Source organism: Alligator mississippiensis, chromosome 10 (assembly GCF_030867095.1).
Source record: "Alligator mississippiensis isolate rAllMis1 chromosome 10, rAllMis1, whole genome shotgun sequence".
Classification (NCBI taxonomy): domain Eukaryota; kingdom Metazoa; phylum Chordata; order Crocodylia; family Alligatoridae; genus Alligator; species Alligator mississippiensis.
The window spans coordinates 7042344-7055835 of record NC_081833.1 but is presented as its reverse complement, the minus strand read 5'-3'; positions in this window follow the sequence as shown (position 1 = coordinate 7055835).

The following is a 13492-nucleotide window of genomic DNA, read 5'->3' as shown; positions in this document are numbered from 1 at the left end:
GAAGTCCCCCACCTCAGCCTGTCTCCCATGCACACACACCACCCCCTCCCCAGCCCATGCACCCCCTCAGCCTGTGCCCCCGCGCACACACAAGAAGTCCCCCGTCAATCCGTGCACCCCCATGCACACGCAATGCCCCCCCTCAATCTGTGCACCCCCATGCATACACGAGGTCCCCCATTAGCCTGTGTGCCCCCATGCACACACACAAGTATACACACACACAATGCCCCCCCTCAATCTGTGCACCCCCATGCATACACAAGAGGTCCCCTTCAGCCTGTGCACTCCCATGCACACACAAATCCCCCCCTTCAGCCTGTGTGCCCCCATGAACAGTTTCCCTCCCCAGCATATGCACCCCCATATACACACAAGAAGTCCCCCACCTCAGCCTGTGCGTCTCCCATGCACACACACGCCGTCCCCTCCGCAGCCCATGCACCCCTATACACATGCACAGACCCCCCCTCGGCCGTGTGCATCCCTGGAGACACCCATGATGAGGATCACTCCAGGCCAGTGCTGGGGTCCTGTCTAGTGATAAGGCAGCTCCTTGCACACTGGGTTTTGCCACAAAAAAAGGGAGAGGGGTGAAGATCTGCCCCCCTCACCCCGCCTCAGCTCCATGGGGTACCCTGGATGGGATGGCAGTGAGCAGGGAAAGAGGCAGCCAAGGCAGGGTCAGAGCGGGGGCACAGCAGACCCGTGCTGCCCCTGGCAGAGAACAAAGGGCCCTGATTGTCCCTTGTCCCTGGTCTACACAATGCCCCCTTGTTCCCATTAAACAGACCCTCCTCCCCCTCAGCCCCCTGTGCTCTTGCTCCATGCAGGTCCCTCATGGCCGCCCCTAGCAAGGAAAGGAGCAGGGCTTGCTGGAAGGAGGGAGATGGGCACAGCGCAAGAGAAGCAGGCAGTCCTCTCCCACTGGGGCTGGCATTGCCTTGCCTTGCCTTGCCGCACCCCACCTGCGCAGGAGGCATCCACTGTGGAGCCAGGGCTGGGTGCTTCTGCAGGGGGAGACGGACCTAAAAGCAGGGCAGATGGACACAAGAGGTTTCCCACCAGACCAGGCTATGGTAATGCCCCCAAAAGCTAAAAATAGACAAAGAGACAGTCTCTCCCTAAGAGCTTCTTTCTGGGAGAGGAGTGAAGTTTGGGGACAGCGGAGCCCTTTGGGAAGGATCTCTGCCAGGGCTCACGGATGGGTCTTCAGGTGACTTAGAGCCACAGACCCATCCGCAGGAGCTGCAGGTCTTTCCGCAGGGGAGAGCAGGCTGCAGGCTGGGATTCCTCTCCTTTCCCTTCCTCCGCTCTCTCGTCTCTGCTTCGAGGGCAAGACGCTTTACCTTGGCACGGGCTGCCGCTTGGTTGAGGTTGCGGCACCACCGGAGTTGGTCAGCAGCCCACTCCTCCCAGCTCTTGGTGTCAGCATCCGTTTTCTAGAGGTATGCCTTGTCCTTGCAGCGTTTCCTCTGGCTACTGCGAGATCTCAGGCCATTACTAAGCTGGGAGCAGAGCACTTGTTTGGGGAGTATAATGCACCAGAGCAGGGGTAATGTGCACGGGTGGGCTGGGCACTTTGCCCTATGCCCAAGATGCCTTTCCATTGAGCAAGGGGGGCTTGGAAAAAAACCCTCCCAAAACAGAAACATACTGATTTTTCCTTTTCTTGTGATATTTCATTGTAATTACTGAGCTCTCCCCAGAGACTAAGAGGTTTTTCCTTACAAGCTAGCAGGCTTAGGTGATCCCCATCCATCACCTGAGCTTTTCCACTGGCCCAGTTCAGCTGTCCAAGCTCCTGGCTACTGGTAAAAGAGCAAGACTCCCCTCTAGTGCCTCTTCCAGGTATTGCCGAGACGGGAGAGAGCTTCCGAGACAGTGCAGTGCTGTCTGTGTGCGCCCATGGATGCATTTAGCTACGCATGCATTTATATGCCAACGCAGGCATTTCCATCACATGCCACCGGTGAAGAAAAAAAAATCTTCCTAATTCTGGGTCACCGATTCCTTGAAGCATGCTGTAAGTAACAATCGCAGCACTAGGTATTGGCTGAAGCCAGCGTTTTATTTATTTCACCGTCTCCCGGTTCTTCTGAATCCAAAAATAATCTAGTGCTGGAGCAATGTCTCACTAAGACAAACCAACTCAGCCCTTTAAGGATTCTGCAGTCGTCGGTGTGATGGCAACAAAACTGCTGAGGTAGAAAAAGGAAAGATGAGTTTGACTAAGAGTCCATCCCTTGGGTTCTTTCGTGGTTTTCTAAACGTCTCTGGGTTTTGATTTTTTTTCCCCCTTTTCACATAAGCTAGTGTTTATGTGGCATTTGCTGTAATCTTGTTGCCCCTTTAACAGTTCCTGCGACTGCCGTTAAAAAATTAAGTCTAACGGTCTACCGTTCCAGGCAAATGCTTATCTTTCATAGGGAGGAAATGAAACGTTATGCAATTGCGCGACTGGATGAAATTAAAGAAGTATTAGGCCCTGGTAAGTAAAATGAAACCCACAGATCTATGTTTCCTTAAGGAAAGGTAAAGTTAATTAAAAGAACTCATTGCAATAATGAAGATGGTCTTGCTATCTTCTTGTTGCATTCGCTACAGTAAAATGCTACCTGGCACATTTTGCTTCTAGCTCAGCTTTAATGACCCCAAATAAGTTTAATTAGATATGATACACATCGTTCAACATCCTGTTTCTTTCCCAAGGGGGAAAAAAAAAGGTTTGGCTGACTGGCAGTCAGTCAAATGATGATAAGCAGGCTAATATTACTGACCTAATGTAGAATCCCTTTGATTTAGTTTCCTTGAGTCTGTCTTAAAACAGAGAAGGAAGGACTCGGCTCCCCTCTCTCAGTTATTAAGATATCTGCTTGAAACACCTACAAATGTCGTTTTCCCCTTCAGAAATGACGAGCAAATTATTAGTAGCTTGTTTCTGGTATGTGCCGGGTGCTGTTCGGACACGAAGGCAGGGTCTGCAGGTTGCTGCCAGGCCCGTGTCAATCGGGACTAGGAAGAAACGTGATCTGTAACGGATGTAGATGAGCTAGTCGAAACCCCCGGTTTACATAGTTATGCTGGCAAAATCCAGTTGTTCTTAGTATAGCTCATGGGTGGGCAAAATGCGGTCCGGGGGCAGCCCGCCAGGCCAGTCTATCCAGCCCGCGGGGCCCCTAAAAAATGTAGAAAATTAATATTTATCTGCCCTGGGCTGCCTTTCATGAGGCCCTTGATGGCTTGCCAAAACTCAGTAAGCGGCACTCCACCCAAAATAATTGCCCATCTCTGGTATAGCCACTGCCCGGCACCACTCAGCCAGGAGCAAAATGTACTCGCTTTGTGTTTACGAGGTGGGAAATGACTTTCCCATTAACACGCTTCTCTTCCATTTTCTGTGAATAAACCTGCTGGGGTGGCAGTGGACAAACTTAAAAAAAAAAAAAGAAAAGAAAAATACTTGTCACCGAACACCAGGGACTCTGCACAAGTAAACTGATGAGAAAACAGACATTATCAGAGATAAAGGGTATCAGAATGAAAGTGATTTTCAGCACAGAAAGCACCTTGCTGAGCGATCCTATGACAAGGAAGTTACTTTGATAATAGAGGCTACTGCGAATTATTTCAGGTATTTTCAGCATCAGAGCACAGTCGCATGGAGAACCCAGCAAATCACTAGACAGGAGGGCAGTCTGGATTTACTTTCCACATTAAGTCTAACACAGTAGGTGTGAGATAGCAGCCACAAAATCAGAAGGCGATTATTTGGGGGGGGGGGAATTACCAGGAAGAATTGCAAAATGAATCGACAAAATAAATAGTTACAGATGATAAAACATGGGCATTCTCCTCAAAGCGTCAGAACAATAAATGCTTCTTGACAGAGCCTGTATAATTTATCTGAGCTGCCGGTTTCGGTATCAGTCGCTGAGCTGCTTCCAAGCTTCTTAGTTGGCTTAAGAGTATGTGCCTTGTCTTTTCCCTATGTTCTTATGGTGCAAGAGCAGCAAAAGCTATGTGAAGAGACACTGTGAAAACAGCCAAGACTCACAGAACTGTTGCTGCTATAATCTCGCTTTTCCATATGTGATTCTTGAAATACATCTTTTCCCAAAGGAGATTTTTTTTTTTCTAATGATGCTGGTACGATTGCGATACCGGTTTCTTCATGCCCGGGTGATTTTTCACACGCATAAGCGAGCTGCATTGTAAAGGACTGGAAAGAATTTGTAACGTTACTCTTGCATCTCTCTGTTTGCTGCTCGGCCCGTATTTCATTGTTCAAACCCCAGGAGGATGCTGGCTTCAGGAATGCCCCTACTTCAAGAGTGAAGTTGGGAATTTCAAGGCAATCTCGAGGTCTTCGGTGTGCAAATCCAACCGAAAGTCAATGGCAGTCGAGCACTAAGACCCAGATCCTCAAAAGCACTTTAGCACCCATCTTCTATCAGACTTAGGCACATAAATACCTTTGAGGATCTAGTCCCACGTCTCTCACCACCCTTTGAAAATCCCAGCCTAAATCATGCTCTCTCTGGGTGTCCGATAAAGCAAAATTCTTGAATTCTGATGGCAAGCTGAATGTTTTTAAGGATGGGGAGACCTTCCGTAATATCACTGTTAAGACTAGATTTTGCCCGTGCAGTGTCAGGAAGACAACGTCACCTCTTGCATCCACAAAGCCGAGGTGGAAATCTGTGAAAAGTCTCTTTCTTTCGTGGGATACCGAGTACCTTCCCTCCTGCTTTCGGTCAGAGGAGCAATGCTACGTAGTGCCACACAATGGTTGTCTGCTAGCCTTTCACCCTTGCGGGTCTTCTCTGGCACCTGGAGGCAGCAGGGAAATGAAAAGAGCAAACGAGAGAGGGAAAGGAAGGACCTTTTTCAAACTTGGCAGAAGCTTGATTCTTTGTAAGGTACAAGCTGGGGTCTCTGTTTAAAGCCAATCCGAGCTCATCCCCGAACATTTATATGAGAACCAGCACGACCCTGCTAACTTCATATAGTTTCTCCATTCTGTCCAGACTCCAAGAGGTGAAGGGAGCAGACGTCTGTTTTGGGCCTGGTCGCAGACAAATGACTTTCCAGGGTGTCGGAAAGGGCAAGTCCACAATCATGGTGGTGTCTAGAGATGAGGATGGGGAGTTTGAAATCCTAGGGGCTGTTCACCCTTTGGCCAGAGATTCACAGGGTGACCTTTGACAAGCCCCTTAACTCCACTGCACCACCAAGTACTCCTTTTTCTAAGCCAGGTACTTCTGCCTAGGGCTGATGCAATGGGTATGTGGCGAATGCTGATAAGGTGCTTAAAAGTTCTTATATGAAGCGTGCTTCTGAAATTTAATCACTGTTAAACTATTACTCTTGCTTTTAATAATTGAACTTCAGAGATGGGCAGTGGGAATACAGGAAAGCCAAGCAGGCTACGATTCTTACAATGGCAACTGAAACAATAGTACCTTGAGCAATGACTAGGGAAGGAGACCAGGCAGTGAATGCTATCTCTTCCCAGCCTTTCCTCTGCTAATGATTCATAATAAAGGAAAAAGATTAACATTTAATTACTCATTAAGGTACATTACACTATTTGAAAGCTTCCCACAGCGTCTTATCACCAGAACAAACTGTGACCAGCCTCACTACATCAGGGTTTATAATACAGCCTTGCAGGCTTAAAAAGATTAGCACTAAGCAAATCATAACTTGGCCCCAACAAGTGTTATTTTGGGGTCCCATTAAGAAACCACTATATTTTCTTGCATGCAGCACATGCCTTTTCTCCCCAAAGAAAACCAGCTACTGGGAATTGGTGTGTATATTATATGCAAGGAAATATGGTAAGAGCAGTTTCTGGTGCTTGCTGGACAAATGTGCAAGGAAAGTCTGCAGGTGATCTGCAGCGAGCAGAACAGTGAGAAAGCTTGGCTCCTGTGCTGCTGCTACTCAATTATTTACTACAAGGAAAGATGCATTGACTTCATTCAACTTTTAAAAAACAAGTTGCATATGTTCTGGGTTGCTCTGTATGTGAGAAAATACAGTAGTATTCACCAAAAAAAAAGGAAAAGTCTAACTAGATTGCTTTGACATTTTCAAAATGAAATATTTAGACCTTTTGTTCCACAGGATATTTGTGTTTTGAAATTGGACCTTTTCTTCTTTTTTTTTTTTAATAAAAAGGAAGGAAGGTGAAACAAACCGGAAAACAAAATGTTCCAGGCAACCCACAGCAGAAGTTTTTCCTAACTGTAACATGTTTGGACACCTCCCTTGAACACCTGGTGAAATAGCATTGCCTGGGTGTGAACTGTGTGGCTACCGCAACCAGGTCTGGAAGAGGCAGTGATCCACGTTCAGATCTGCTGCACAAGGCGGGGAGCGGGATATAGGGATGACGTCCTCTCCATGCTGTGAAGCAGATCCAAGGCGGTTCCCAGGGTGTTGTCAAGTGTGCAGTCTGGGGATCTGGTTGGTGGATCTGCTACTATTGAAAGCCATTGACCATTGCTCCAGCTGAGAGCGGATTCCTTTTCCCAGCAACCGCCACAAGCCTGCAGTTTCTCTGCTTGGCTGCACATCTGTGCCATCATTTAATGGGATTTTTCATCTATGCTACCTCCTTATCAGCCCCCCCCCATCCTCTAGGTGGGAAGAGAAATTGGTTTGGAAGAGGTGGAGTGAAAGCAAGTGTACTGAGAGAATAGGGTCCTTGGTACTTTAGCATTGCCTCGTTTAAACTGCAGGAGCCTCCAAACAAATTACTCTGCCCTATAACTGTCTGTGCACTGGGGTTTATTCATGCAAGAGTGATGTAGGCAATAAAGAGAGCGGAAACTGAAGCATGCCCCTGTAGGTCCCTGGGAAGGTGATGTAAGGAGTACGAGCTATAGGGCTGGATGCTGGGATCCTACAATAGTTCAACACCATGTTTCAAATTATCAAGCTCTGAGCTCCAAGGAACAACAAGATCAAATCATTTAATGCTGCCACATGAGCTGCCAGTCTGTTTAACCTTGGTTGTTAATAGGCACCAACTGGAAGTAGCAATTCAGTCAGCCGGTTTCCTTGTAAGAAGCAGCCTTAATGCTGTGTTTGAGAGACGGTGGCAGGAAATTGTGCCAGTGTGCCATCTGGCCCCATTAGAAACCCTGGTTCATTTAGATCTTCATTAAGTCATGCAGTCCCATCAGAACGTGTCAGCTGTCTGTTAGATCACAAGCCATGTATACGCGTCATGAGTTAGCTACGTGTCAAAAAAAAGGCCAACATTATGCCAGGAACTTTCAGCCACTTTGCCATTTAAAAATTCTGGGGTATTTACATCAGGTTTTCGGTGTCTGGTTGCCTGTGGCTTGCATTACAGTAACAGCTGGAGAGGCGCCATGCAATAGCAGGGCCCAGCACTGTCATGCACTATAGATCTAGCTTAAAACAATCCATGCCCTGAATGTTTTACGATCTAGAGACCAACTATGCAATCATGGAAGTTACATACACCCCTATCTTACAGCTGGGAAACTGAGGCACAAAAGGATTCTGTGACTTGCTCACCATCAAAAAGGAAGTCTGAGTCCTTCTCTTGTGCCCCCATGAAATACCTTAACCAGAAGAGCAGTGTATCTCTGTATAGCCAGTGTAAAAGCTCTCTGCCTCTCTCAAACGTTTGATTGGAATAAGGATGTAATCCAACAGGTAAAGGGTTAAAACCTTCATGCTACATGCTCCCCAAACACATTGTATGTGTGGGAATGGCTGGGCTCCTGTTGGGTAGAAGTGCCTGAGAAGATGAAAAGGTGCTATATTGTCCTAATTTATGTTCCCTCCTTCACCCGTGTTCAATTAAATAGGTTGGTGACAGTTCTGAATAGAAGATTGACTGATCCATTTCGGTTTAATTTAAAGCACTTATGCTCAGCTCCATGGGCATATATGCTTCAGTTAAAGTATATACACAATATCTGAAATCACCACTTCCTGATATCCATGGAGCAGGGAAGAGCAATCCTCTGAATACACCATCAGAGCTGTCAAGAGAAGCAATATCTCCTGTATCCATACATCTCACGTCTTCTACCAGCACCCTTTGAAAAAGAGTATAGAGTTCAGAGAGCCCTATAGATCTCCAAACTCCTCAGGAAATTAGCTTTGTCCAAAATACAAACGCATCATTTGGTTAAGGAAGTCGTCGGTGGGCATTTGGAGATGCCTTAGCAAGTACTGGCTTCATGCCAGCTATGAACTGACTGCCCAGAGGAGTTTTCCATCTATTACAGGGGTGGGCAAAATGCAGCCCGGGGGCCAGATGTGGCCCTCCAGGCCATTCTATCCGGCCCGCGGGGCCCCTAAAAATTTAGAAAATTAATATTTATCTGCCCCTGGCTGCCTGCCATGCGGCCCTCAATGGCTTGCCAAAACTCAGTAAGCAGCCCTCCGCCCAAAGTAATTGCCCACCCCGATCTATTGACTCCTCTGTGAAATCCTATGAAATATGAACTTTCATTTCTACCCAGAAGAAATTTTACAATCTTTTGTCTGATGCCTGATGAAGGGCATTTGTGCCCAAAAGCTTGCAATTAAGAAATTATTTTTTTTGCAAAAATCTTGTTGGTCTAATAAAAGAGATCATCTCTACTACGAGTCCCGATTGCCTTTTCCTCCAGACCAATACGGCTACAACCTGGATCCCTTAGCAAATATTCACTTTTTCCATCCTTCCTCTCCTCACCTTCCCTTCCATGCCTTGCAACATTTAATCTTAGTTTAATCCCCGCCTTGTTTTCCAGCAGCTAAACATAGAGAAAATACAACTGTGGGTCACGAAGGCCGAAGGCAGAACGGGAGTCATTGCGGTGGCTCACTGGACACACAAAGAGCCTGACTCTCCCATCAAATATGCCAGTGTAAATTAGGAGTGACCCAATAAAAAAAAACTCATCCTTCCAGAGCTGCGCGGAAATCAGAATGAGAGCAAAAGCTGAATCAGGCCCGTGGGATCCGTTTACTTATTTATTGTAAGGGAAGATTTTTGGCTCACGATGCTGCATTTAGTGGAAGTACAGCATAATGTGATGGGGAAAGGAGTGGAGGAAGGTATTCAACAGGGCTTTGTTTGTGCCAAGTGAGCTCTCAGCAGGTGGGCAAGGAAAGCATTGGAGGGGAACATCTTACAGTGAATCAGGGAACAAGACTGCCAGTTATTCAGGCACTGAAGGTAGCAAGGAATAAAAAGAGGCCAGAGGACAAGTGTTCATCTTCCCTCAGGCATGAGCAAGAGAGAGATTAAAGGGATAAGGAATGAGACCCCCAGTCAGACTCCCACGATCGCGGAGAAGCGAACCGCTTAGGAACAGCTCAGCAGAAAGGAGAAGAGGAAAAAAAAACTCTGAAAGGAAAAAGAAAGCCTCTGTGTTTTCTCCCCCCATCCATCCTAGGGCCCTCAACTAAGCACATTTGGATATGGCTCCCTGGGGGGCTGGCCAGGCAAGGGTCTAGCATGCATGGCTTAAGTCACCTCTCCTTCCCGAACGCCTTCGCAGTTGCAACCTACTTATGCCTGACTCTGCGCAGCTCATCACTAGCCCCTTCTTAGTAAAAGTTCCCAAAGCAGCTTTCAAGGGTGTTGGTTGTATCCGCGTTGGTCTAAGGACACAGGCAGAGGAGGTTCCTTGGGTAAATGTGCTATCTTTTATTAAACTAACTAAAGAGTTGCAAAAATTGTTCTTTGCAAGCTATTCCATCCAGGAAAACACAAAACAACAGCAGACTCTCCCTCTGCCTGAAGAAGGGTGTTTGTGCCCGAAAGCTTGCAAAAAACAACTTTTCCAATTATTGAGTTGGTCAAATAAAAGATACCACATTTACCCAGAGTACCTTGTCTGCCCGTAACAACTTGTAATTTGGGGTCCAGGGCTGGGGTGCTGTAGTTTTCATGCCAATAGTCACCTCCATGCAGAATAAACCAGCTTGAAGACCACCTCTTTACCTCATCCTGATGCAGTTTGCTATAGTCCAATATCTCTACAGCAACTACACTGATTCCTGGCGTGGAGGAAGTAGTTTGTGGGCGAGAGGAGAAAATGCCACGTGCAAAATGAATCGCACGCACTCCATTCCCAACCAGTTCAAAATCAACATCCCCCCATTGCTGGCCCTTCATCTCTACTTGAACTCCTACTGGCTTTATTAGGTCCCTCCACCAGGGCGCTGTATCCCGAGATGCACGCTCACCCTGGAAGAGCCCTTGGGCTTTTAAAACCGACAGCTAGAGCAGAGGAGCGCATGCTTGTTGCAAGTCACGTGCCCTGCCTGAAAATATATGCGAAATGATTTTCTACCTCTTCCAAAACCATAGAAGCCATCACAAAACAGGACTCGGGTCCTCTGCTCAGCTCGAGTTTTCAGTGTGACAGGGCTTGAAAGAGAAGCTCTTCGATGGAGGTCTAGCACCGCTAGTGAGGACTGCCCGCAATCAGGCTCGGCCCCGTGACTTACCCCCCCTCCTCTTCTATACTTGATCGTGAAGCCTGCAGCAAGTCATAACACTGTGCTGCTTGGACCTCAAATACAGCCCGTTGTTGCTTGCCACTGCTCCTGGGCAGCGGAGACAAGGAGCAGGGGGCAAAAGGGCTGGAGGTCAGGAACAAGGAATTGTGGGACTGGTGCTGGAGGACTCCCTGTGCTCAATGCCTCCAACACTCGCAGCCGGGAAAGGCAAGGGCAGGCATGCCCTGGGAGTCTGCATGGATCTTCCAGGCTAGGGCAGAGGCATTGCTAAGGCCAAGTTCGGGGGTTTCCAGTGTCCCTGGTCAGTGGTATAGGCTATAGGGCACCCTTAAATCCAACCCTAACTAGCAGTGTCGACATGCTCTACAAAAAGGCCTAGACTGAGCTCCCGTCTGACAGGGAATCTGTTCAGCCTGCTTCCCTTTGGCTTGTTTTAAACCTTTGCCTTTACATTAATAAAAAAAGCCCTGAGCTAAGAGCCTGGAACCATGGAGCTGGCTGGAACAGGAGACCATCTTCCCGCCAACTCATCATCCCATAGCCCTCTCTGTGAACCGGCCGCTATTGAACAAGCTCATGTTAGACAAAGCCAGTACGTGGCATTACCAGTCACGAGGCCCCGGGGCCAGCCCTTCACGGGACTAATTTGAGGGTTGGGAACACTGGATCCTCAATGAGGTGCAAGAGCCCATTTTGCTGAAGACAAAGCAGCTGGATGGGAAGTCAAAACTGAGTGCCAGATATTAGAATGACAAAGCAGAGCGAAGTGTGAAGCAGAAGCCCTGAGCTCGATTCATTCAGAGCTGGAATACGCAGAGCGCTCTGACAAGGAGCAGTTCAAAGTTTCCAAAGGGACTCGGAGTCGTTATGCCATCTGTCAAGAGCAGGTCAGCCAAAACCAAACTTTTGTTCTGTACAAAAAATATACAAAAATACCTGTATCACGACGCACGTTTCTGCAGGGCAGCGCTGCACCTTTTCCTAAGTGACCGCTGCAAGTCTTCCTTATCAGCTGTTGGAGGGGACAGAAGGAAAGAGCAGGAGTGCAAAGTAAAAGAAGCTGGGAGGGACAGACTGGCGTGATGGTTCCCCCTCTCTTCTCTCCCGCACGCTCATGTGCATTCGGCAAGGTTGTGCTCTACAGAAATGAATCTGCTTCTGAAGCGTTCGCTTGGGTTTCATTGCTGGTTTGGAAATATCCAGCCCTGCAACTCAGCTCCTAGCACTTGCTCAGAGTAAGGATCCGATTCAGCCTCACTCCAGTGCTCTCGGCTCAGGAGCAGGTGCCTCTCAAAGACTCAGGATGATGCTCCAGGACTAGCGTGTGCATGCGTGTAAATCAAGTATAGCGTGGTTAAAATAAGCCCAGACTATGCCTCACAGATTTCTTCTCCACCAGGAAGCCTATCTACAGCATCCTGAGCACTTGCTGACACATGTTAGATTAATGCCGAGATCAGAGGGAGAACATCACCACCAGAAGGACCAATCAATGAGATTTTCAAGTGGAGTCTTACTTGAACCCCACCTTTGCGTTTCACAGGGAAGCTAGATTTTTATGGGCAGATAAAGCAAGACCAGGGTCTATTACATCTTTACTAGGAAAATGTCTATAAGTAGGCTGAAAATGTTCATGTAAACATGGTTTGTTCATTTTTGCGGGGGTGCATTAGCAACTGTGCAACATGGGACCGCAGACATCCACGAAACTCTTCTGCAGGTGACACCAGTTTTTCTAATGATGTCACATGCTCCTTGCAAACAATGAATGTGCTCGGGGTGGGGGGAAGAAAGAACACAGCAAAACAGGAGCCCGAAGCTTTTTAGAAATATCAGATAAAGCCCTTTTTGATTATTCTTTATTTTTGCTAATAGCCAGACATCAAAAAAAAAAATTATGAAAAGAAATAATGCGGTGTATAAACAAACAGCAATTGTATGCCACACAGATGCCACTATTTGCATAAATACAAGGAACACAATTTTATCTCTGAGCTTTGTCAAAATAAAGTGAAATAATTTCATACCATATTTCAGATGCATTGCTTCCTGATGGCTTTCAGCTGATCAAAACAGCCAGCCCCTTTAGTTCTCATGAAACCAGAGTGAGCATTTGTTCATCAGATTGCTGTTGTTTACAGGATAAAATTGTCGACTGGCTGCAAATTAAAGGCCTTATTATTCAGTCCTGATACGGACAAAATTCCTGTTGCCTCCAAGGAGATTTTGGTCTGCCGATATGCCGGCACCTAGCTGCTGCAACAGGAAGGCTCCTCTGCATTTTGAATCTCTCACACAAAGCAGTGCCGTGCTTGATAATAAAAATACTGTGGACAAGGTTTTCATCCGAGAGGAACGGTCCCGGGTTTCTCTGTTTCAGAGGCTTTGAACGGAGCCTGATCTCTGGAGTCTGGGAGCTCAGCCAGTTCTTTAATGAGGCTCCTTCAAGGCATCTCAAACTGGGCACCCAGAAAGTGAGAACCCCGAAGCTGCTAGTCATTCTGGAACATTTTGGTCTGTAAATTAGAGGACTCAATTGGATATTTATTTATATTCATTGGATAGGAGTCAACAGTGCGCCCTTGCTGCCAAGAAGGCTAACATAAAGAAGGCTGCATATTGAGCTGCATTGGTAGGAGCGTTGCCAGCAGACCAAAGGAAGTGATTGTTCCCCTCTATTCGGCACCGGTGAGGCCACGTCTCGAGTCCTGTGCCCAGGTTTGGGCCCCCCACTACAGAAAGGATGTGGGCACATTGGAGAGGGCAACAAAAATGGTTAGGGGGCTTGGGGACAGGACTTTTGAGGAGAGGCTGAGTGAATTGGGCTTATTTAGTCTGCAGAAGAGAAGACTGGGGAGGGGTTTGATAGCAGCCTTTAAACTACCTGGCGTTCGAAAGAGGATGGAGTTGGACTGTTCTCGGTGGGGGCAGATGGCAGAACAAGGAGCAACAGGCTCAAGTTGCAGCAAGGGAAGTTTAGGTT